The 15,096-nt window shown below is 37.4% G+C and overlaps 1 protein-coding gene across 1 annotated transcript in view; it reads right to left on the bottom strand.

Annotated features, from left to right (window-relative positions):
* The window catches only part of Cntn5 (contactin 5), a 635,441-nt gene that overhangs the window by 61,601 nt on the left and 558,744 nt on the right, over positions 1–15,096 (bottom strand). The window lies entirely within an intron of this gene.

The raw sequence follows: 15,096 nt of genomic DNA, 5'->3' as shown, positions 1-15,096 counted from the left end.
TTAGGAGATAGGAAACAAGCTTTTTAAATTTTTTTTTCACTTAGCTGATCATCAACAGCTAAGGCTTGGAAGTTAGAGCTCATCCTATCATGAAGGTTATAGAGTTGGGCTTTTGATCAAAGGAGGCAGAGGAAAGCATTGAGAAGTGGCAATTTTTCCTCTAAGTGAAGTGATGGAAGAAACAGTGAAATAACAAAGCACAGAATGACTTTGAAATAACAAGAGGAGAAAGTACAAAAGCTCCTCCTAGAAGGCAATCATAGTTTTCTTCACAGGAATCGAAGTCCTCCAAAGGGAGGGTGGGAGTGTCTGAAAGTGAGCTCACAGGTGGGAGGGCATCAGTGAAGGGTCTAGGGAAGACATGTAATGGAAGGATGCGAGAGGGAATACAAATAACAACATTTTTTTTCCAGGTTTTAGTTGAAATGTGTCATTGAAAGGAAGAAACTGAACAATGAAGCATGCTTTGAACAGCTAGGAAAGAAATCAGAGAATGGGTTCAAGGTAAGAGCTTTGGATGTGTCCCTGCTCCTCACCAAAGATCCAGAGAATGTGGGTGACTGTGGGGCTCAGGTGAAGTCAGGAAGGTGCTAGTGACTTACAACAAAATGGGGAGTTGGGAAACTGGACCAATATAGGAAGAAGAACCAAGAGTAGGGTTTGTGTTGTGAAGGACAATTGGCAGAATTTGTGACATTCTTTGTCCAAGATGAGGTATTTCTGAGTAAAACTATGGTGTTCTAGGTTAAAGTGAAGAATATAATTATTAGTATGGATAATCCCAGGACTGTGTAAGAGTATGTTAGTGCACCATCAATATCTATGTTCAAGTCATTACAGTAGCTAAGGAGATGGTAAGGAAAAGAGATGCAGATGTTGAAGAATGCATCTAGGAAGATGTCAGACTGTAATGACAGGAGCACAGGGAAGCATCTTTAAGAACAATATAATTATGTCAAGACGTTGATTGCAATGTTATTACTACAATAATAGAAATAGTTACCATGCTGTCAGTATCTCACAATACATCAAAGCGGCACACTATATGTTTCCTTGACTTTAATTATTAGTTTACTATTTCAGAGGTGAAATAGGAACTCTAAAGAAGCTATCCATTTGATAATTATTCAGTCTGTATGTTTGGTTTTGTTCTAGGCACTGGTAATCTGAGCATTCATTCTAATGAAAGGAAACTACTTGCCACAGCCACTGTACTAATGGATAGCTCACCCAAGGTTTAAATATGGATCTGATGGCAAAATTTGATTTAGGAAAGTAGCAAGGGATACACAGACCTTTCTTTAACTATTAATGCGGGATATAGTTTCCAATGAAGGGAGGACAGAGAAAGTGTGTGTTAAAGAAAAGTTCCGGTGAAGTATGCAACAGACAGGTGCCAGCTGAACAGCTATTGAAGACCATGCATATAGTGATTGAAATAATTTCCTTCCCTCTCTCTAAATTCAATTCATTTCTTCATTGAACAGCAGAACAGCCTTTCCCTCTTTGAACCTGAGCTGTCCCATGGGCATTGGACATTACCCATGAGGCCACTGGACATTACCCATGAGGCCATTAGAAGCTTTTGATATTCTTCCATCCTTCTTCAGTGCTGGTTAGGGTTAAAGCTAGTGGGTAGTTTTGAATTCAAATTATACTGAGGATACCATTCTCTCAGGAATTCCAAAACCATGTTGACAGAGGCATGGAGAGAAAGAAACATTGAAATTGTTTCCAAATCTCCTGTGTGACCCAGCCCATGTGCCAGACACAGGGAGATAGTCTTCAAAGATCTCCAGGTTCTGCAGGCATCCATGTAAGAAATCTTTAGGATGATTTGGCTGTTCCTTTCATCTACTCAAGTCCTGAGAGCAGGTGATTCAGATATCTATAAACCGACTAAATATGAGGACAAGGATGTCTAATAGGATTAGGCTTAAAAATAGTTCTTGTTGTGGGTTTGTTTGTAGGGAATTCTGGGATAGGGATCCTCAAACACTTTAAAAACAGTTGAGAAGTTTTGATGATGTGTGGCCAAGATTTGTTTATCTCTTCCGCGGTAAACCATTTATTCTGTTGTATGTTAACATTCTACTTATTTGTCTCTTTAAGTGACATTTGTTTACAACTACATACATGCAAGCTCGAAGTAATATGGAGAAATAAGTATCTGTTAAAGCAAGTGATTTTCCCTTCTGAATACTAAAATTCTAGGAAGATGTTGAGCATATCTTGAGACTACGGCTAATAATTACTCAATATTTTCTAATGCTTAAGCTGGAAAAATACTTCATTACTCAAGCTTTATACCATGATAAATCTTTACAAATCTTCAAGAACTTTTCTCTATTTGTGTCTACTTCCCAAAGTATGTTTTGTAGCAAAATAGTCAGTAACAATGATATATGCACCCAATATACTGTCTGGGCTGATCACTCATTAGTAATTGCAAATGATTATAAACAACAAATCATCCAATATTTAATATTAGTTTAATAACTGTCAAACATTTTATCATAAGGATATATAATTTAAAGTCTATTTAATAACACAGTCTTCATGGAGCCAAATAAAGCACATTGTAAAATTATATGTAAATACAAATGAGTCAATAGTAATTTGTCAAATATGTAGAGGAAAATGCCAGAAATAAATGAATTGACTTATTACTTGCAGTGGGGAAGCAGCTTATTTAAGCTTTATTCTTTATGCATATTTCTATTTTTAAAACAATTTGTTTTTGTTTTGTGCATATGACCACCCTACATGTAGGGTGGTCAACAACATACATGTTGTTGGGTGATCAGAGAAGGAACTGGAGTTACATATGGTTGTTAGGCAATATGTGAGTTCAGGGAACTGAACCTGGTCCTATGGAAGAAAAGCCAGTGCCCCTTAGCACTAAAACAGCTCTCCACATCTCAGTGCTTATAAGAAAGTGCTACTTCTAAAATGACTTTCAAGTTAGTCTTTAAAGCGCTGGTTCTTAACCTGTGGGTCATGACCCTTAAAGGGATGTATCTGACAACACTGATTTCATTGGTTATTACATTGGTTATAACTGTTTCTCTGAAATTTGTACTCACATGAATATCCAAATCGGTACCTGACATCCATTAGGCCCTCAGTAAATATTTATGAAAGAAAAGATTTATGAAAGACAGAAAGATGGACAAATGCTAAAAGAATGTACAGTTAGAGTAAGCTATATTCTGAGTTTGCAACGCTGTACAAAGAAGTAAAGGAATGTTTTAAAATATGATCATTATGTTGCACAGGGAACTTACGCAATGGTTTCTTTTTAAAAGCATATTTGCATTAATGATTTTTTAGTCATGTTTGGAATGGCAATAAAAATGACAGACTAGCTACCAAATGAGGGAGAAAGTAATTTTGTAGTTATCCATGCTAGAAACTCTGAGCATTGTAACCTATGCAAAACTGATTTTTTTCTAAATCCTTATAAATATGAAAGATTGCTTATGAATAGATTACTGCAATTCTACTCTAAAAAAAATCTGGTGGTGTAATTTCCTTTTAAAGAGAAATTAACCATAATTTTCAGCTATAATAAAGGTGAAAACAATTTTTAGTATTGGCTTATCAATGCTTTATTCACAAAGAAAATATTTTTAGACAATATATGCTAACTGCTGGCTCAATTAGCTTCTTCTTTATATTTAGAGAGTGAATTCATTAGCATGCTAATGTATCAACTGTCTTTGTTTTTAAATTTTGTTTCTAATGGCCCTGTTTTCTTCTGTTTCTTATTTTTTCAAATCAAAGCTGGTAGAAAACACTTTTTTTTTTTTTCTAAAAGGAGTTTGCAGCTATTTACAGAAAGCATCTTTGGAAATAGATTATTGGAAGAAAAATGCCTCAGTTCCAATGGAGTTGTGACAATAGCTGGTGTTTGCGTATAAGAAAGCCACCACTCATTCTGGAGGAATGTCAGGTTATTTTACAAGGAGCTGTAAGGATGGATGCCCAGAAATCAGAACCCAACCCCCCAACCCCGATGATGGTCAATACAGTTGTATTAAATAGGAAAGCTAAATGAATACGTTGTTGTTCAATAGGAACACAAGAGTGGGCACTTCATTGGAAAAGCAACAGTTTAGAATGGCAGGCATTTTCTGTTAGTGTCTCTGTGCTGAGGACTCTTCAGCAAGCCAAAAGCGGAAGCCACATGTGGCTAGCCTGAGTGCTCCCATCAAGTTTCCTGAGAACTGTTACAGGTGAGCAGCTGAAAGCGTCCTCTCTTTCTTCCTTTCTTAATTGAAAAACAAAAGTGTTTTCTTACAATGCATTTTGATCATGCTTCAGAGGGGGTGGTTGTAGTCTCGGGCCTTCATAGATTCAACCCAGTGCTGAGAGAGCAATGCTGTCCTGAGCTTCAACCCCAAGAAGTTACCGGAAGTTGGTAGCTTCTAGGAAAAAAAAAAAATCTTTTCTGGAGGAGCCCTTGACTCTGCAGGAAGGAGTAGATCTGTCTCCTCTTCACCACAAAAGCCTGTTATTATTCTGCTAATGACCTGAAGCAAGGATCCAGTACTTCAGACACTAATTAAGAAGCATTTCAGAGCCTGGGAACTTTTAAATAACTGAAGTCATCCAGTTCAATTCAATTACTTTTCTTATCAGCAAGTTATACCTGAAATGGGAAGCGTTTTCCTATTCCTCCACCCCAAAATGATGTTAACGGGATTCTACTGTTCTTTTAGGGGTGTGGTGTAAGAATGAAGGCAGGGATAAGCTTTAGTCGACAGCCAATCAGATGCTTAGGACTGATAACCCTGTGGTGTTCTTGCCCACCTTCCCACCAGTCTTGGACAGAAGCTGTGATGTAGGCTATAGAGCTGCCTTTCTGCCCATGCCTTCACACAGCTGACTGCATCCTCTCCTCAAGGGGAAAGCTGACACTATGGCAAGCTGAACTTTCCACCTGACTAATTGCAAGCTCTTTCTGATTCTAAGACTTACTGTCTCAAAAATATCCTACCGTAAAGCTTTATTTTTCATAATAACGTAATTCACGTTATTTTTATTTTTATTTTGTATATGGCAGGGTTGTCCTTGTCTTTTTCCCACACAGAGAAATTTTAAGAGGAAAACTAAGTTTCTGGTACTTAACTAGTAAATACATCTTGTTTTTAAATTCCTTAAACTCTGAAGTGAAAATTTGATACAAATATGCCATGCTGTTCCCGATGACTTGTGTTGTCTTGTTTTGTCTTTTCTTTTTTTACATTTTCGCTCGTGTGTATAATGTGCTTTCATCACATCACCCTCCAGACCAGAACCCTGCTCTCACTCCCCATGATTCTGTGTTCAGTTCTCTTAAATATTGAGTGAAGAAAGTCACATCTACTGAACACACACTGTAGATGAAAGGAAGTGGGTATGGCCATTCTCGCAGAAAGGAAGTCATATTTTCTTCAAACACAGAAGAAAGAACAGACTCATCTGCTGCCTGTGCATTAGGTTAGTATGGATAAATGACCCCAAGAACTCTACAGACAGCTTCTTTTATCTTTATCATGTAACTTACACATCTACAAAGAACCATCACTACAAAGGATCACTTTCTCTAGACTCAACTGAAAATAAACAATGGTAAAACATTTCAACAATGTGTGTGTGTGTGTGTGTGTGTGTGTGTGTGGTGTGTGGGGTGTGTGTGTGTGTGTGTGTGGTGTGTGGGGTGTGTGTATGTGTGTGTGTGGGGTGTGTGGGGTGTGTGTATGTGTGTGAGTGTGTGTGTGGTGTGTGTGTGGTGTGTGTGTGTGGTGTGTGGTGTGTGTGTGTGTGTGTGTGGTGTGTGGGGTGTGTGTGTGTGTGTGTGAGTGTGTGTGTGTGTGGTGTGTGTGGTGTGTGTGTGTGGTGTGTGTGTATGTGTGTGTGTGTGTGAGTGTGTGTGTGTGTGTGTGTGTGTGTGTGTGTGTGTGTGTCTGCTGGTTGGTATTATTACTGTGCCTCAGACTGGCCTGGACCTCACAGGAGTCCTACAGCCTCCACCTTCTCCGTGTTGGTATTACAGGTGTGAACTATCATGTCTAGGATCAAAAGTAATATTTAGTCAATAATATGGCTGCTTTTTGTAATACACTATGTATTAAAACATATTAATGGATGTTAATAAGTGATTGTTGAGTGTTTCATCTTTACAGGAACAAAGGAAAGGAGTATATACTTACTCAGGAAGCTTGTCATTGACAGCCTGTTTATTTTTACACAGGAAAGTATGCCCTGATATGCTGTGCACATTTTGAGCTAGCCAAGTTTAGCTTTCTGCAGCCTTGTGCTGAGCCTTCTTGGGTCTTAATTAGATGCTTACTGTCATTAATGTCTCTCTTAAAGAATGGAGGATGCCTTAAATTGTTTACTATTTACTCACCTAATTAAATTGAGCCTTTCCTAATATGTTCAGTCCTATGAGAGTAACCAACTGATTTTAGAAAGATAATAATGAAAAGGAGAAATTAATAGTTATAATGAATTTTTAAAAACTAATTTTGGTAAATCTCATCATTCCTTAGTATCTATTAATTGACAATCTTCCAATATCCATATATCTATTATTTATTTGTCTATTTATATTAATCAACCATCTATTATCACCATCTATATACCTATCTATCCTCTATTATCTATCTATTATTATCAGTCAATCTAGTTATCAATCAATCATCTATCAATCTATCTACTATATCTACTATTTATCAATCTGTCATCTATATTTATTCAAGTTCTCTATCATCATCATCTTGACACATCTATTTATCTAGTCTCTCATGCATAATACCCAGTTCATCTGTTTGAAATTGTTGCCTCTCCTCAATCTGCCTTTCTAATGGCTGCATAGACTTTATGACCAATACTCTGTTCATGTTTTATCCCCTCAAAGGCTTCCCTGACTGCCCTGTATGGGCAAAGTTACTGTGTTCTCATGTACTTTTCACTCAGAGGTGAAATCATTAATAGAAACAAGCAAAATCTTCATTACTTTCCTAATGGTTTCTTCCCTCTTTGGCATTCACACACAGGACATTGAGACTGAAATTGCATATGTGATATGTTTATACTATATTGCCAGTGCTTAGGATACTATTTAAAACAGTATATTATTATGTACATTTGTAATAAATGCATGCATGATATTTAGTAGCAAACAATTTTAGAACAAGTTTTGACTTAATATTTAAACTCTTTCACTTTTGACCAATCAAAAAATGAAAGAAGAAATATGCTTTACAAAACTCATCATGGAAGTATTCTGAAAAAAGACACTATGTACATTGTAAAAATAGAAATCACACTTTCTTATTCTTTTGGTTGTGAGCCTAGCCTTTAACGGCTGAGCCATCTCTCCAGCCCTCACTTTCTTCTTATTATTTAATAATGCTGATTAGATATCCACCTGTCAATTGTATATCTCTAATCAATAGGGTAGAGGCCATGTAGTGTGTTTCAAATTAGGATGAACAGTAAAATTTGTGGCATCTCTGTAAAGGCAGTACAAATATTTTTGAGATTTTCCTAAGCCATGGAATTTCCAGGTTTATAATTAGAGTTTTAGAATTTACATTTTGCAGAAGACACCTACGAAAGTCCTACATACTTTGTACTTCAAGAAAAAAAATGAGTCAGATGAAAAATCAGAAGATTATATTCTGGGCCTAACATTTTCTTGGGAAGGCTTTGGGGACCCGGGGAAATTACTGAGCCTTGAGATGTATTAGTCTCTTGATATTACATAGCACAGTGGCAATTTTGGTGTGATCAGGAATATTATGTTAGATTACCATTAAATCAGTAAATAGATACAGTAGCAGTGAATGGACCCTTTACTTAGTAACTTCGACAGTTTTCTTAATCTCACAATATATCTTGCTATTGAAAATAATCCACACTTTTGTTAACTAGAAAATTCTTGCAGACTGAAACATTCTCTCCAGTAAAGAGGGCTCTCGTAAGTAACCTCCTTACCAATACTTTAGAATAGCTAAAATAAACTCTACAAACTCATTGATTTGCCGAGTGGGCCTTGGGTCGCATGGACTTAGGTCACATGGTTACTCTGGTTGAATCATTATGTCTATCCTTGGTTTTCCATCTGGGAAGAGTTAATATCTGTGTTATGTTTGTAGAAAAAATATCTTACTCAACAGAAGCATATGCAGAATCATATTAAAACTACTTTGAAAAATAAGAACATGTACCATCAACAGCAGATTCTGTAGTATCTTATAAGATACTTAAAATTTTACAGTGGATCACCGTCACTCTCATTATCTCCTTTATAATTCTAACTGAATAGGTGTATGCCTACTTATAAAGTAGAAGGTCACTGGTTGTCTCTCTAATCTTCATCAGTAAGTTTTGTACTGATAATACCTTTTACAAATGAAACACTCAGCCTTAGAAAAGTAGAGGTAACAACCAAGCTTTTGACCTTCCAAAATCACATCTGCAGTTTGATTTGGATTCTTATCTGCTGATGTTATCCTAGCTTCAATTCTGTATTGTCCATCACAATGTAGCATACTCTACATGATTCTGCATTGACAGGACATGCATACATTAAAAGACTTTTTAAAATGTCATGGTGACAATAAGGAGGCAGACAGCTTTGTTTTTGTCAGTGGGGAGAGTGTGTAGAGATAAAGAGTGCTTTATGCTTGATTCCTTGGCAGTTACTCTACCTGTCTCAGTGTGGTGTAGAGGTGTTCTTTCCCTCCCTTCGCTTTACATGAGATGTCCTGGCATCTTGAAAAACTAATCTGCCACTGGTACTAATAGATTCAAGAGCCCATGGAGAAGTTAATCTGATAATGGCAATTTATAGTGATAGATACCAGATTAAGAGAGAAAACCTGCCTTATTTAAATATGTGGATAGACAAGTATGTACCCAACTTGGGAACTGTGGCTGGTTTCTTCTATATTTGTACAACAAAAGATTTAGTCTCTGTCATTCCTGGAAGTCAACTGAAATCCTTAGGAATCAGCGTCACAGGAAAGCTAACAAAATAGATGACAATGTAGAGATGTGAAAACAATGTGGGTCCTTGCCGAAAACCTGAGACATTAGATGTGACATTTAAAAACCTGTTTGACCTCCTGTCCTCAAAGCCAGTAGGTTTTATATCTTTTAAGGCAATAATTGGAATTAGGCTTATACTGCTTGCTGAGCAGTGTCCTTTCATACACAGGATATCTGAGCACTCCCCTTTTGTATGAAGGATAAAACCTAGAATAATTCCTCATCTTTGTGAAGACTGGTTACTCAAACACAAACAACCTGAAAAGGGAATCTCCAAAAATATCTAATTACCACAAATAAACATTTTGGAATTGAAAAATGACAAACCAATTGGGAAAACTGACAGAACAGCTGGCCAACTAGAAGTAAACAGCCATTTAGAGGGATGCGAAATGCAATAAAGTCATTAAAATGATCTAAAAATATATCACTTTTGGAGAGAGACTACACACTCTCTAGATAATGAAATATTTAATGTAGTTTTATGGCCACAAAGTTCAGCAAACTATTGAAAATGTATTTTTACAATAAATATAAGACAGAAGTATGTCACAATCTCTTAACTCAATAATTATTTCGTATTGATGAACTCATCGGAAAACAGACCCTATAAAATTTGGAGAAATTATTACATAAAGGTAAAAATAAAATGCCATCCCTGACATTTTTGAAAGGAGAAGGCCTAGTCGACATGTTAGGGTGAGGCTCTTGGCCATGCCTTACCTTTTCCCAGCAATAAACCCATGAGTAAATTTACCATCAATGAGTAAAGAAAGGAGCCTGGATTCTATAGAGAGTTAAAAAGTTGAAGAACTTGACTGCGGGGGCAATACATTCATACGTAATTACTCTGGTAATGGAGAAATAGTAAAGGCTTCTGGACTGGAGGTAACTGGACACAGCAGGACTTATTAGGAAAAATAAGAAAATGAAGGATCCAGTGTAAAATTTCATGGTTGGAGACTCTGGAATAACAATTGTACAACCAAAAAGCAATTTGGGAGGGGATTGTAGAAGGGCCTTATTTCTCTTTCCATTTCATGCATCTTTAACTGAAACTCTAATTTCCTGCTGATTCTGAAGTGGATACAGAGTAAGATGGAAGTCTAGAGCCAGTAGAGGCTTGAGAAGCTTGAAGACAGCCATTGTGAAGGACTGTGGCCAGGAATCAATCTGGAACAGTGACAATGCTGAGCTTTACTGAGAGCCAAGAAAACAAGGAATGTTTTACAGGCTCCCATGAGTCTATGGACCAGCACTTTCTTGTGGTGAGAAACAGATATGGTAGAGTTTAGCAGTTGAAATAAAACAGGTCAAGAAGGTCAGAGTTTTCATTTAGGAATTAAGTTGACATAGCTGATGCCTATTCACAAAAATGAAACTCAAAGATAACTCAGCATGGGAAAGCATCTAGTTCAGTAGATTAAACACATTGTCTGAGGTATTATGTCCTTGGTACTAGGTCAGTACCTGGTAAGTGGGGCCCAGCATAGGATCCCTGCATCTGAAAGTACAGCAGGATAATGGAGATGCTGGCTGCTAGCTATCTGTGATATCAGGTCAGGAATTCCTCACTTGGACACACAATCTCAGAGCACATGTAGCCTTTTACTTTCTCCCCTGTTGAGTGTCTTTCCTACATAGTTCATATAGCCAGCCCAGAAACCTTTCTTTGCTGTTTGGATTTGATCTCAACTATTGCATCGATATATTCTGAGAGTATGAAAGGTGGGAGGGAGCAAAGAAAGAAAATCCCAAGAGAATCAGAGAAATGCCAGTGCTGGGCTTCAAATGGAATTGCTAAAGCTCTTTGCCACCCAAGATTGTATCTCGCTGTGTCTCTGCTTTAGTGGCAGGTTCTAGGACATAGTGACCTATTATTAAAAGCCCTTGATAATTATTTGTTCAGTTGCTATCATATTCGGTCCATTCTTCTCTATCTGGACTTTACAAATTTAATGTCTAGGGAAGAGAATATCATTACTTATTCATTTAGACATCGAGGGACTGGTAAGCAATTTTGAGAAGACATTCCCTGTGTTCTGGACTCTGGGGATACGATGGTGGAAGAAGATACTTCATACCCTTTCCTGCTTTACTTCCTGGAAAACAAAAGGACGTGAAGAAGAGAATGAGCGAAGTAGATTCAGATAGCAATAAATGCAATGAGGGAAAAAAGGAGAAAAAAAAAAAAAACATGTGCAATCACATGGACACCATGTGAAGAAGGGAACAATACTGGTTAGGAAACTCGGCAGTAAATGATGAAGTCAGCCAGCTGTGTCAGTTCTGCAGGCAAGAGCGTTTGAGTGGATAGCACCTACCAGTGGAGTGCTGAAGGGTTAGTGATCATGGCAGCTGCAGAAGCAGACGGCTCCTGTGGTTGGATGGGGAGGAGAGGTAATGACATTGGGAAGGCCATCAGGCACAAAAGCAGAGGGATCTGACGGGCATAAGAAGGCTTGTACACTTTCTTCTGAGTGTGACTTGGATGGTGTGAACTCCTAGGGCTGAGACTTTGAAAGGAGTCCTGTGAGGGTATAGAGGCGAGGCTCTGTATATTTTACTAAAACACATGGATTGTTTTGCCATAGGCTTTGGTAACAAATATTACTTTTGATGATTAACAAATGGCTCTACAAATGCCCTCGTTGCTCAGCATATGCTGATACGGTGTCCATGCTGTGACTGTCTCCAGGGGACTGTTGCTAAGTGCTCTTCTGCCATCCTTTTCCAGGATGAGAAGGGAAAACATGAAATCACCCACTCCTACACTAGTGTTACCCAGCTAGAATTCAGTAGCGTTTATCCTAAGCTTAACTTTGAATATGTGACTATGAGTCAGGCTGGGCAGACACGTGTGAACTGTTTGTACGATGGGCCCTTAATCTCCTCTGAAGGTGCTCCATAGAATTCTTTACAGTTCCATTCTGTAGTTGTTTTGCTTTTTTTTTTTTAAATAAATGTTTTCTGCCAATTATCACAAACTTCAAGTGGAAGCAAAATCAATCAACCATTTCAAGCCATGGAGTATGAATAAATATTTAATGTAGTTTTACATGAAATTGAGCCATACACGACTTTTACACATGCTGACATAAAAGTATCAATCCATCCATCAAAGGTGAAGGTGATCTTCCTGAAATGGAAAACAGATATATCAGAGTCTATTGTATACACTGTCAAGAATAATTAAAAATATTGAACTCGCTTATTTAAAATTTCAAGCAACCCAGATGCTCTCTGAAAATTCATTCATTAAGCCAGTATTACATAAATTTTGTGAACAGATGAGGTAAAAAAAAATCCTGTATGAAAATATCATATGAGGTGCTAAAATATGCAAGGAACCATGTTTCTGCACAGCTTTCTATAAATCTAGTGCCTCTGAGCTGTCACTGCTCATTACGATTCTGCAATACAGATCCAGATAAAAAATAATATATAGCTATATGGTCTCTTAACTTTGTCCAATCTCACTTTTCATTTATGAATAATTTATATATACCTCTGTGATCTATTTTACACAAACATACCATGAGGAGAATTTGAAATTATTATTTCAAATTACAAAGTCAGGTGAATTGCATATAAAGCTGTGTCTTTAACATGACTTCATCTTTGACCAAACTGTAGACTAAACTGTAGGGAGATGTTTGTGGTATATTTTGATTGAGAAGGTGAGCATGACAGCTCATCCCTATAATCCTAGCATTTTGGAAGTGGAAGCTGTAGGAACAAGAGTTCAAAGCCATCCTCGTTCACATAGAAATGAAAGGCTAATCTGAGACATGAACTACTATCTCGAAAGCAAAACAGAAAAGCACAAAGAATGGTCCATGTGTGTGTTTAATGTACTGTGGGTACAATTGTTGCATTGCTTCTGATAGTGTTTCTGGAAATCCATGTTTTCTATAAGATAGATGCTAAACTGTGGACATGTTTCTCAGAATTGAATAGAAGTTGACAAAAATGAACCTGGAGTCCATCATCCCTTGTACTCTCCTCCTTGGGCAATGTCTTAGTTATGGTAGAGAACCACCATCTTTGTGGTTTCCTGACAACATAGCTTGTGAGTATTTTGTCTTGCAAGTATAAGATTCCATACTGGGTGATTTTCTTCCAGGATTCACCACACACTGAAAGATGACTGTTACCACATATGATGGCAAACCTGGTATCATGTTGATGCCACCATGTAACTCATCAGCAGAGATGGAGATGATATGCTGCTGCAGAAGCATTTAGATAGAACAGACTATTGTTGGTTAATCTGTAGCAGGTGTTTCCTTTAAAGAATGGATAGCATAGAGCGGGTAATGTGGACTACGCTGTTCAGTAGGGGTGTGATGGATGCTGCTTATTAGCTTGACTTAACATTCCGTGAGCCAAGTCTCGAGACAAATACCCAAGTTTTGATTTACTGATCCATGCAGATCCGGTGATAAAATGCCTTTGCAAGAATGATTAGATATTTGAAATGAAGTTTAGTAATAACAGTCTTATTTCTTGAGCTGGCATAAAAGAAATAATTACAGGAAGCAATAACATCCTGAATGAAACCTGTAATTAAGCCAGACTTGTTCCCTGCCACATTTCACTGTGATTAATGAATACATAACCAAATCAGAATGCTGACAGGTAAGCAAGCTGACACTTGGATAGAAATGATTAACTTGGGTGATTTGCAAAAACCTTCCTTCCATCAATATTTTGTACTTTTAACCTAGACTGATTTAAAATTTAAGACATAGTTTTTGGGGAATTGAATCATTCATACTACTTGGTTTCAGTTTTTTTTAAAAAAATCCTATCTGTTTTATCTGATTATTTTATTTCACAATGACTTTAAAGACTTTTAGTGTTCTTGGCAATAATTTGAAATGGTTCCTACTCTTCTGTTTGTTTTAATTTTCAGGGCAGGATCTTGGTAAGTAGCCAGGCTGGCTTTGATATCAAAAAGTTCCTGCCTCAGCCTCCATAGAGCTGGGTTAATGATGTGTATCATCATGATTGCTCACTAAGCTGGAGGCATAGTCATATATAACCATGTAAACATCTATGGAACCAATATCTATATTTAACAAATATTGAGTGGTATGATTTAAGTCAGTCCCATGCTATATGTGGATACTCATTTTAAATTCACTCCTGAATGAAAACAGTATTGATTTATAGCAAGATAAAGGCTACGTTGCTAGAGCTATAACCTTTAATTAGTTTTCCTGTCCTCTCATCTAATTCTATCTGAAATATAACTTATACATTTATATTTGCCGTACTCAGCCCTATCTTCAAACTTAAAGAGATACCTATTTTTATGTGGTATGTTTGTCTATTGAGTGTGTGCCAGTGTTTCTGGAAGTGAGATGAGGTTGTAGATCCCCAGACATGGCGTTACATCCTGTTATAAGCTGAAGAAATGTTTAACAGATTTGGGTCCTTTGGAAGAGCAGCAAACACTCTTCAGGAAGGAGCCATTTCACCAGCTAATCCTTGATGGGCTTTTGTGAGTGACCCTGAAGTGCTTGGGTGAGGACAGAATGTGGTCAAATGCTCTGACCACCTTCAGAGCACAGCATCACACTGTCAGTGAGTTTGCAGAAGAAAGCTGTTGATATTACTGGCTATTTCAGTCAGAGTAAATTGAACTAGGATCACCTGGTGAGTGAATGTAGACCATGGTTGTGATTATATACATCAAGAAGATCAGTGGTTCTCCTTGACCTTGACGATAACTTGAAGAACTTCCATTTTCTTTAAAGCTAAACAGTAGTCATTGAGAAACATGCTACCATCTGAAATTTCATCTCATGATTATCTACACTAAGAAATATTTTCCAATCCCTTTTAAAAAATGTTTATTTGGTGTGTGTGTGGTGGGTTGAGGGACTGAGGGTGATTTAGGAAAGTCTGTTCTCTTCTTGAGGATGGTTCCCAGGTCACAGGCTTCAGTGACAAGTGCTATCACCCACAGAGCCATCTTGCCAGCCTCGCTCCTTTTTCACTTTTCTCCCCCCCCCTTCATTTTTTTACTTCAGTCCCAAAAAG

Source organism: Phodopus roborovskii, unplaced genomic scaffold, assembly GCF_943737965.1.
Source record: "Phodopus roborovskii unplaced genomic scaffold, PHOROB, whole genome shotgun sequence".
Lineage (NCBI taxonomy): Eukaryota > Metazoa > Chordata > Mammalia > Rodentia > Cricetidae > Phodopus > Phodopus roborovskii.
This window is presented reverse-complemented; position numbering and strand designations above follow the sequence as displayed.